The 11,606-nt window shown below is 42.3% G+C and overlaps 1 protein-coding gene across 1 annotated transcript in view; it reads left to right on the top strand.

Moving 5' to 3' along the window:
* gabbr1b (gamma-aminobutyric acid (GABA) B receptor, 1b) overlaps positions 1–11,606 on the top strand; it is a 654,324-nt gene that overhangs the window by 78,963 nt on the left and 563,755 nt on the right. The window lies entirely within an intron of this gene.

Genomic DNA, 11,606 nt, shown 5'->3' with positions numbered 1-11,606 from the left:
CAGTATCCATCTGGAACATGTAAACAAGACGAGAGCGAAGAGAAGTGTTCAGATACTGCACGGAGAACTCGCTGCTCAGTTACTTACCCAACACTGTACACGATGGAGAATTCTCTGTAGTTTCGGCGTATAAACAAACGAGAGTTATTTATCCCCAAACAATCCCCAAGTGTAATCCGTGACAAGTTAGAACATTTTTAGACGCCCCAATTAAAACTACAAATGTTTGGATCGTAATGTTCTATGTATTTATTCCATTACAGTTGTATTTAGTGATAAAAATATGAGTGGACTTGTGAGTCTGGCAAATTCAGAATTAGATCAACATTTTTAATACACAGATACAGAGAGTTTTATTGATACTTTGCAGATGAAGTTGCCGATATGGTACATACCTTAGGGCGACCATATTTGCGTTTGTCAAAAGCAGGACACCGTACGGGGAGCGGGAGGTGGGACCTCGTCATCGACATTGAGCTGTTCTCACCTGGCAAAGCTTTTTAATGTTTTTCGGTGTCCTGGTGAGCGTCCTGGCAAACCCCCACTGGACACCGAAACATATGTGCTGCTTTTACACACTGTGCACATGGCCTCCCTCTTGTCCTGACCGGGATGGAAAGCGCGGAATTTCTTGTACAAGTCATCGTTAAATGTGCATTTGTGCTTCGGCGTGTTGCAGGCTGATCGACTGTTTGTGTCTCGCTCCTTCTGAGTTACAGGGAGCTACGAGACACGCTCAGTTAATGGCCAGGACAGGATGCAAAAAACTGACATGTCCGCGGAAAAACGGACGTTTGGTCACCCTAACATACCTCGATACATATCTCAATACAGTAAGCTTTTGATTTGATATGATTCAATACAGTATATTTCAAATCGAGCAAAACTGTAGTGCTGTAACAAAATAATTCAGAAAAATATATATTATACTATATTAGAGTCCGACCGATATATTGGTTGGCCGATATTATCTAAAATAAATAAACCAGGACTAATCTTGGGCTCGAGACGGGGAGAGAGATAGAGGCCAAGTCCCGACACTCAGTTCTGGTTTAGTCTCGCTTTACTCATGGTTTAGATCTGTTTTAGTCCTTTTTCAGTCCTGGTTCAGTTCCGCTTTAGACCTACTTTAGACCTGGTTTAGTCCCGCTTGCAACAAAACAATCTGAAGAGCCGCTTGGGAGCCGAAAGAGCCAGCTGCTTTTAGTGAGCCGAGCCAAAAGAGCCGGTTCTCCAAAAAGAACTGGAATACCCATCACCAGCTGCTAGAATGTGATGTAAAAATGCCATTAGGCCGAACTACTGTCTGTAAATATGACGTAAAGAGGCAGAATAACTATAAATGTTGCCTAAATAAACCCAATTTAAAATCCACCAGAGCCAAACCTAAGTTTTTTTTATCGCGTACCCCCACTTAAAAATCTGAGCCAAAGTTTTATAACCGTTATCGCGGTGAGCTTCGTCCGACCGGAGCCTCTCGCCGCGCCTGACGTCACGCTCCCTCGGTTTAGTCACTTCGTTATTCAGCGCGCGGTTCTGACGTGGATCTCTCTGCGGATTGAAGTCTCGGCGCGGAGTGGTGTGACAGCGCCGTTACCCACTTCGCTGTCAGCCCCCGCGACCTCATATCTCTAAGTGTCTGTCTGGACGGACGGAGAGTGTGTTCGGTCCCACGCCGCTGCTCTTATTAATGCGGTGATTTATTGGACTGTCACAGGGGCCTCGCTCGTCCGTCTGCAGCGGGAGGGTCAGGGCGGGTCGGTGTCCGGGGCGTGAAGCGGGAGACGGGCCGTGTGGGCTGCATGTCAATGGAGGAAGGGGGAGGGACGGTTAACCCGACCGGCCCGAACCACACGCTCTGACTAAACTTTCACGAAGACGAGCGGATCCGGAGCTGCGGCCCGTCCTCGTGATTCCAGAGGGCGTGATCGAAGTGTCGGGAAGGTGACTTTTAAAATGTATTCCCCTACAGATTACAGATTACATACACCAAAATGTAGTTTGTAACGTAATCCATTAAATTACTTAAAGTGAGTAATGTAATCTGAATACTTTGGATTACTTGATTTGCTGTAGAGAAACAAAGACGAGGAAATCGTAACATAAGAAGTTTTGTCTGATAAAAGAAAATAAAAAGTCCAGACTTTACTGAACCAGATAAAAAATATTTTTGATAGAAGAAGAAGAGACACGTCCACGCAGCATGGTTTAGTCCTGTTAAATCCTGGTTTAGACCTGGTTTAGTCCTGGTTTAGACCTGGTTTAGACCTGGTTTAGTCCTGGTTTAGACCTGGTTTTAGACCTGGTTTAGATCTAGTTTACACCTAGTTTACACCTAGTTTAGACCTGGTTCAGACCTGGTTTAGACCTGTTTTAGACCTGGTTTATATCTAGTTTAGATCTGGTTTTAGACCTGGTTTATATCTAGTTTAGACCTGGTTTTAGATCTGATTTTAGACCTGGTTTAGACCTAGTTTAGACCTGGTTCAGACCTGGTTTAGACCTGGTTTTAGACCTGGATTTAGACCTGGTTTAGATCTAGTTTAGACCTGGTTTATATCTGTTTTTAGACCTGTTTTAGACCTGCTTTAGTCCTGGTTTTAGACCTGGTTTTAGTCCTGGTTTAGATCTAATTTAGACCTGGTTTTAGACCTGTTTTAGACTTGTTTTAGACTTGTTTTAGACCTGATTTTAGACCTGTTTTAGACCTGGTTTTAGACTTGATTTTACTCCTGGTTTAGATCTAGTTTAGATTTAGTTTAGACCTGGTGTAGTCCTGGTTTAGACCTGGTTTTAGACCTGGTTTAGATCTAGTTTAAATCTAGTTTAGACCTGGTTTAGTCCTGGTTTAGACCTGGTTTTAGACCTGGTTTAGATCTAGTTTAGTTTTCATTTAGACCTTGTTTAGTTTCCAGCAATGAGTGGAATTACAGAAAAAAAGAACAAAAAAATAAAAAGGGGGGGGGGATATAACAGTAAAATACCTCTGTGTAATCCATTTATTTCAACAAAGTAACTGTAATCCAATTACCACTCACTGAAACAGTAACTGTAACTGAATACAGTTACTCATCATTTGTACTCTGATTACTCTGGTACATGTAATCTGTTACTCCCCAACACTGTCGACGGGCAGATTAGACATAAGATTTACACAAACTTTATTGATCCACAGGGGAAATTATTTGGAGAATCAAAGACACATGTTACGTTTTTACTTTTATTTATTTATTTAAAACAAGGACGGTGCACAAAAAACATTAAACTCGGAAAGAAAGACGCTCTGTGACAGATTTAGCTACAAACTCTTTTCCATCTGCAGTCCTCAGGGAGCTACAAAATACTTTAAGGAAACTATTTACTAGAGGTGTGCAAAAATATCAAAATATCAAGATATCGTATCGTTTAATTTGATGATACAGTATCGATATCGTGGGCTGCTGTATTGATACATCTCCAAGAGTATTTTTTGGTATTTTTTACTCAATTATTTTGTTATAGAGCTAAAGTTTTGTTGCTTGTTTAGAGGAAGGAAACTCATTTATGCAGCACGTTTGACATTTTCACAGTTTTGAGGATTAAGGCCCCGTCCACACTAGTCCGTACTCGAGTCGTTTTCGTTGTGGATGCAGTGTTCGTCCAAACTAATCCGATGGAAAACTGCTCCAGAGACTGAATATGAGTGTTCTTTCTGTGACAGAGGGGTGTCCTGCTGATGGTGAGTCTGTTCTGTGTTTCTGTCGTGTTGTTGGTTCATGTGAAACTTTTCAGAGATTAAACGTCTGCAGGTCGAACACACAGACACACGTTTATATGAATGGACAGATATTCTAGCCAATTTGCGTTTTGGCGGTGAATTACTTCGTGGCGCACAGACCGACGTCGGCGTATCAGCTTTTTCAGGTGACCACATGGTGCCGGATCAGATCTGTACTCAAAAAAGGTTTCCTGTTTCCGTGATTTAAACTGCGATGCCGGACTTTTGTGCCGCATACGGACTGAATCAGAACTAAAACCAGACTAAACCAGGACTTAACCGTTTTCAGTCCTGGTTCAGTCCCAGCCTCAGTCCTGGTCTGGTCCCAGTCTCAGTCCCAGTCTGGTCCCAGTCTCAGTCCCAGTCTGGTCCCAGTCTCAGTCCCAGTCTGGTCCCAGTCTCAGTCCCAGTCAGGTCCCAGTCTCAGTCCCAGTCTGGTCCCGATCTGGTCCTGGTCTGATCCCGGCCTCAGTCATGGTCTCAATCCTGGTGTCAATCCTGGTCCTGTTCGCGATCTTAGTCCTGGTCTCAGTTCTGGTCTGGTCCCTGCCTCAGTCCTGGTCTGGTACCGGTCTGGTCCTGGTCTCAGTCCCGGTCTCAGTCCCGGTCTCAGTCCCGGTCTCAATCGTGTTCTGGTCCTGGTCTGGTCCCGGCCTCAGTCATAGTCTCAGTCCCGGTCTAGTCCCAGTCTGGTCCCAGTCTGGTCCCGGTCTCAGTCATGGTCTCAATCCTGGTGTCAATCCTGGTCCTGTTTGCGGTCTTAGTCCTGGCCTCAGTCCCGGTCTCAGTCCCGTCTCAGTCCCGGTCTCAGTCCCGGTCTGGTCCCGGTCTCAATCATAATCTCAGTCCCGATCAGGTCCCAGTCTGGTCCCGGTCTCAGTCATGGTCTCAATCCTGGTCTCAATCCTGGTGTCACTCCTGGTGCTGTTCGTGGTCTTAGTCCTGGCCTCAGTCCCGGTCTCAGTCCCGGTCTCAGTCCCGGTCTGGTCCTGGTCTCAGTCCTGATCTGGTCCTTATCCAAGTCCTGGCCTCAGTCCCGGTCTGGTCCTGGACCTGTTTTAGTCCTGTTTTAATCCTGGTTTAGTCCTGGTTCAGTCCTTATGCGGCGCAAAAATCCGGCATCACAGTTTAAGTCACGGAAACGGAAAACGACCGTTATCCGTTTTTTCCATTTTTCATTTAAACACAAAATCAAAAACAGAAAAAACGAATCATTATCTGTTTTTTTCATTTTGGTTTTAGAGACAAATAATGAAGAAAATTGTTGCTTTTTTTAAATTTTCTTATTTTTGGTTTTATATTGAAAAACAACAGACTGAGAAGGAGCGCAGATTTTTTCACAGCTCAACAATCGAAGCACCAAACTATTATTTATTACAAGTTATATTTTTTATTCTGAATGTTGCAGAAGTTTTCACATTTCTGGTCAGGCCCTGCAGATACACCGGTTTTACCCGTCCGCCTGGAACGCGCTTTATGAGGCTAATCCTCTACGTAGGTGCTCCTGACCGTGATCCAGGAAGATCTGTGAGCCTGGAGCTGCACCACAACCTGCCCCGCGCTCGCCCACCGCTCCTGGCACACTGCCCGCGGAAACTGGTTGAAGGATGGGTCAGCTCCACGGGACGCATCCTTCGAAATATAGACTCAGAATAATAGAAAACGGATATTGTTACTGGATTTGAGCTGATTTTTTTCACTTTCAAATTCAAGTATTTTAAAAACTACTAATACCTGCACAGTTACTCTATTTTTTTGTTGAACCTGTGATTTTTCTAGTGTTATAATCAGTGTTGGGAAGGTGACTTTTAAAATGTATTCCACTACAGATTACAGATTACAGACCCCAAAATGTAGTTTGTAATGTAATCCATTAAATTACTTAAGGTGAGTAATGTAATCTGAATACTTTGGATTACTTGATTTGCTGTAGAGAAGCAAAGACGAGGAAATCTTCACATAAGAAGTTTTGTCTGATAAAAGAAAATAAAAAGTCCAGACTTTACTGAACCAAATTTAAAAATATTATTGATAGAAGAAGAGACACAGTCTGCGCGACATGGTTTAGTCCTGTTAAATCCTGTTTTAGACCTGGTTTAGACCTGGTTTAGACCTGGTTTAGACTTGGTTTAGTCCTGGATTTCTACCTGGTTTTAGACCTGGTTTAGACCTGGTTTTAGACTTGGTTTAGACTTGGTTTAGTCCTGGTTTAGACCTGGTTTAGACCTGGTTTAGACCTGGTTTAGACCTGGTTTAGACCTGGTTTAGACCTGGTTTTAGACCTGGTTTAGACCTGGTTTTAGACCTGGTTTAGTCCTGGTTTAGACCTGGTTTAGACCTGGTTTAGACCTGGTTTAGACCTGGTTTAGGCTTGGTTTAGTCCTGGTTTTAGACCTAGTTTAGATTTAGTTTAGACCTGGTTTAGTCCTGGTTTTAGACCTGTTTTAGACCTGGTTTAGACCTGATTTAGACCTGGTTTTAGTCCTGGTTTAGACTTGGTTTAGTCCTGGTTTAGACCTGGTTTAGAATGGTTTAGACCTGGTTTAGTCCTGGTTTAGACCTGATTTAGACCTGGTTTAGACCTGGTTTAGGCCTGGTTTAGTCCTGGTTTAGACCTGGTTTAGACCTGGTTTAGACCTGATTTAGACCTGGTTTAGACCTAGTTTAGATTTAGTTTAGACCTGGTTTAGTCCTGGTTTTAGACCCTTTTTAGACCTGGTTTAGACCTGATTTAGACCTGATTTAGACCTGGTTTAGACCTGGTTTAGACCTGGTTTAGAACTGGTTTAGTCCTGGTTTAGATTTAGTTTACACCTGGTTTAGTTTCCGGCAATGAGTGGAATTACAGAAAAAAAAAGAACAAAAAAAAAAAAAAAGGATATAGACCAAAATGTGAAAACAGGAAAATACCTCCGTGTAATCCATTTATTTCAACAAAGTAACTGTAATCCAATTACCACTCACTGAAACAGTAACTGTAACTGAATACAGTTACTCATCATTTGTACTCAGATTACATAACTCCAGTACATGTAATCTGTTACTCCCCAACACTGAGTACATTACAGCAATTACAGAAGTCAAGACGTGTAGAGATAAAAGCGTGGATCAGCCGCTCCAAATCACTAAAACATAAAACCAATTTGAGTCTGGATAAAAGCTGCAGGTGATGGATTTAACCACGGCATTTGTGTTAAACATGTGAATAAAACAAAACACAACTTCAGGTATGTTTTTGATGAAGAAATATTATAAAATACATCAGAAAATAGTGTAAAATGGACCCTTGTACTCCGAGCAAACTATTTAGAAGCAAAGTTATTTTCACACATTGACATTCTGGTAGCTTTCACTTTCACCACATCCGACCAAAACAACAAAACACCTAATCCGGGGTTGGGACGGACCATTGTTTGCGTCACAGTTCGTCTAAAAGGAGCTGCACACCCCTGAACGCGTATTTCTCTGTTCCGTTAATGCCCCGAGCAGTTAAACGTCTCTGTAGTCTTGTTGGCGTGCGCTGTATAAAATCTACGCCGCTGTTCTCCAGTTGAGTTACTCTGAAATGAGGAGTTTGAAATATAACCCATTAGGAGCCTGCTGGTTGCGTGCGTTTTGGAAATCCAATTAAAGCAGAAGTAGGCCGGTTATTATGTTTTCCCAGCGTGCAGGTAAACACAGCGGCTAGTACTGAAAACCATAGACTGTAAATAGAGTAAAAAGCTGACCTGAGTGCACATTCTTAGATTTAAAAATGAAATACCCAAATTTTTACATCTTAAAAACGTGAAAAACTGTTTGCGGTGGTTCAAAGTTATTCCTCACTTTCATTCCTCGCATTATAAATATTCACCCTTGTAACGATCCATCTCCTTGGGGTCAGGGAAGTAACAAAAATAACCAAGATGTAAAATGGAATGAATTAAATAATGTTCAATCAACAGGGATGTAAAAGGTAAAATAACAAAACAGACTAAAATATGTACAGAAAATAACCTAAACTAAGAAACAATACAACAAAATTACGCAGTTTTGTGCCACAAAACGGGTCACGCAGAATCCGTGTATCGTTCGTTCATTCGTTTTTCAATATTAAACCAAAAGTAAGAAAAAGAAAAAACACCAGTTTTCTTCATTATTTGTCTCGGTTCTTTTTTTGTTGTTGTTGTTGTTGTTGTTTTCGGTCGTTTCCGGTTTCCGTGACTTAAACTGCAATGTCAGACTTTTGCGCCGTATACTCCCGGTCTGAACCAGGATGAATTAGGACTAAAACAGGACTAAATGAGGTCTAAACCAGGACTGAACCAGGACTGAACCAGGAGTGTTGGGACGGGCCCAGAGTTACGGCCACGTAGACTGTCGGGTGATCAGGACTGAGACTGGGATCAGACTGGGACCAGGACCAGGACTGAGACTGGGACTAGACTGGGACCAGGACCAGGACTGAGACTGGGACCAGACCGAAACTGAGACCGGGACCATACTGGGACAAGATCAGGACTGAGACCTGACCCGTAACTTGGTCTGATTTGGTCTCCACAATGATAGAAAGGTTTACCACACTGTGAAACATTACAGACAAAGCAACATCTCGATGGAGTAAAAATAAGAAAACGAAAAAACAACTATTTTCTTCATTATTTGTCTCCAAAACCAAAATGAAAAAACTGTTAATGATTCATTTTTTCAGTTTTTGATTTTGTGTTTAAATGAAAAATGGAAAAAAACAGATAATGGCCGTTTAACATTTACGTGACTTCCGTGACTGCGATGCCGGACTTTTGCACCTCATACAGACTGAACCAGGACTGATCCAGATCCGGGACCAGACCGGGACCAGACGGGACCAGAGCGGGACCAGACTGGGGCCAGACCGGTACCAGGCCGAGACTGAGACTGGGACTGAGACCAAGATCAGGCCGGGACCAGACCAGAGTCTCACGGAGCTCGAAGTTGAGGCTCGGACCCGCGGAGGCTCGGAGTCAAAGCTCGGAGTCAAAGCTCGGAGTCCGCCCTGGTCCCGGTCCTGGTTCAGTCCCCACCCCCCAAATTATGTTCTTTAAATTTACTACAAACTCACCCACAGGATTTATAATTTATATATATATATATATATATTTACCACAAACCTTTATGAGTAGGGCTGAGTCTTATTCATGTCTTATTTATTTATTTGTAAAGGGACAGCACATATTAATGAACATATAAAATGTAAATATGTAAACTGTTAATTTCCATCTTCAGTCCCTCGGCAGGCTGATGTTAAATCATGTACAGGACGGGGAAAAGTACAACAACAATCACACAACAATTCATTTCAGACACTTCATTTGCAGTTCAAAGTCAAGAGTTAAAGAGTTAAACCAACACTTTCATTAAGAAGTTGCCGATACAATACATACCTCGATACATACGCCACGATACAATACGTTTATCGATACAGTGCTTTTTTTGATTCGATGCGATATATTTCAAATAGATTAGTACGGTTCAGTGAAAAACAAAGTCTAAATCATGACTGTGATACTAAAAGTCCGCTAAGTTTGTCCAAAGTTAGTTAAAAAAACATCCATTTTACTCATCAAATCGGTGAAAATATCAACACAATTGTAGCTCTTACGCAAAATAATTTACTAAAACATACCTAAAAATAGTCTTGGAGATATATCGATACAGCAGCACACGATATCGATACCGTATCATCAAATTAAACAATACGAGAGCTATTTATGAGAGCTGTGTACAGTTTTTAGCAGCTACCACTTCACATTAAAGTATTAAAATAAATCTCTGTGTGTATTTTTAGGCAGCAGATCGACAAAAACAAACTATAATAAGAATAATAATAACGGCTTCCATTTGTGTAGCTCTTACACCGCGGCGAGTCCTGCAGTTCTCTCGTTTCGATCGCTCTCGTCGGCTCACAGTCGTCTGCACATTTGTCACCGGTCCTGTTACTGACCGTCGTGCATCGCGGCGGCGTTCCCCCTCCCCCCCCCGTCCCCTCCTCATCCCTCCTCGCCACCAGAGTGCTCCGACGCGTGCTCCCCATAACACCAGGAAAATCACATCCAGAAATAGCCGTAAGCAGGTTGAGCCGCCCGCCGGTCCAGATTAGTGTGTTTTATATGGGCACACCGTAGATCACATTAACATTATTACTTTTGGGGGAGAGGGGCAGATGGGGGGACCGGGCCGGAGGGAGAGGGATTTAAGAGGAGAAGTAAATATGGATGTCACTGTCACTGAAAATTCAATGTTAAAGGTCCAATATTACGCAAAACTGAGTCTGGTTTGTGAGCTTTTACGGTTATACGAAGGATTTTTTTTGTTTCACATTGTTTGATTTGTGTATTTATCTTGGGCAAGTAAGAAATATACATTCCTTGACAGCGGAACACATAATATTAATGAAATCTAAGCGGAAATAACAACAACAAAAAATAAATAAAAATAAAAAATTGGCCCAAAAAGGAGCGGGAAGAAGAAAAGTCATTTAATCTCACCCTCTCTTCTAATCTAATACAATGAGCTTTCTTTCGAATTTGTCAATGAAAATCCAAAAGCAGCTTTGTAATTATGATGACCAAAAAAATAAAGAATCAAAATCCATCAAGTGTGGACGTGGTGGGGACAGATAAACATTAGCCAATGAGGAGACATCGTAATCTATTGCTGTGTTTCCCAAACTCTTTTTCTGGGGACCCATATTTTAAAAGTCACAAATCTTCGCGACCCGAGTTAATAGATACAGTATTATAGGAGGATATTTTATTGTTTTATTGTTTATATTATTGTTGTTACTAGTATTATTTTTAAACAATGAAAAACAGTAATCAGTGTTTCCCACAGAATACTGGACAAGGCGGTGCTGCTGAAAAAGTGAGGAGTGGGGAGGGGTGCGCGTAGATGTATGTATATGTGTTTTGCAGACCTACATGCAGAAAAACTCTTGCGACCCACCTGAGATTTGCAACTCAGTCTTTGGGAAACAATGATCTATTGGCTGTTAGGTTGTCAATTAAACTCCTTATGTTTATGCGTAACTGACTTGCCGATGCTCTGGGATTATGTAGTTTAAGTTTGCTTCTCACACATTCCACATATGCAAGACGCGGTTTACTCGACCAACGCAGCGGTTCTTAGCGGCTTTTTCCAGCTGCAGCTTCCTCGCGGTTTGCGCAAAGTTTGTTGCAAAGTCCGTCAAGAATCTACAACCAGTTCGCCGCAAAAGAAAGTCTTTCTGAGGTCGCTGAAAGAAGAAGAGATGGGGAAAAGGAGCGAAGCCAAACTAAGGCTTCGTTTACACTGAAACGAATCACCGTTTCGGAAACGATTTGCATCCAGACACGTCGTTTCTGTGTTCGCGAGTCTTCCCTATCCACACAGCTTTGAGCATATTTGTTTACGTTTTATAAAACTGAGCAGTCAAAAAGCAGCTCGCTCCTTGTGCGTTGATGCAGTTCAGATTCTGTCGGACTAAAGAACACGACTCAGTGGAATATGAGTGTTCTTTCTGTGACAGAGGGGTGTTCTGCTGATGGTGAGTCTGTTCTGTGTTTCTGTCGTGTTGGAGATGATTCATGTGAAACTTTTCAGAGATTATACGTCTGCAGGTCGTACACACAGACACACGTTTATATGAATGGACATATATTCTAGCCTCTTAGCGTTTTGCCGGTGAATTACTTCGCGATGCACAGACCTACATCAGCGTATCAGCTTTTTCAGGCGTCCACACAGCATCAGATCAGATCCGTATTCAGGTGAATTTATGGGAGCTGGAGGCACCAGATTGTTCATCTCTGGAGCTGTTTTTCATCGGATCAATGTGGACGAACACTGCATC

Source organism: Boleophthalmus pectinirostris, unplaced genomic scaffold (genome assembly GCF_026225935.1).
Source record: "Boleophthalmus pectinirostris isolate CB_2022bp ecotype Guang Dong unplaced genomic scaffold, ASM2622593v1 HiC_scaffold_21, whole genome shotgun sequence".
NCBI classification, from domain to species: Eukaryota; Metazoa; Chordata; class Actinopteri; order Gobiiformes; family Gobiidae; genus Boleophthalmus; species Boleophthalmus pectinirostris.
The sequence above is the reverse complement of the archived record's forward strand: the minus strand, read 5'-3'. Positions and strand labels throughout refer to the sequence as shown.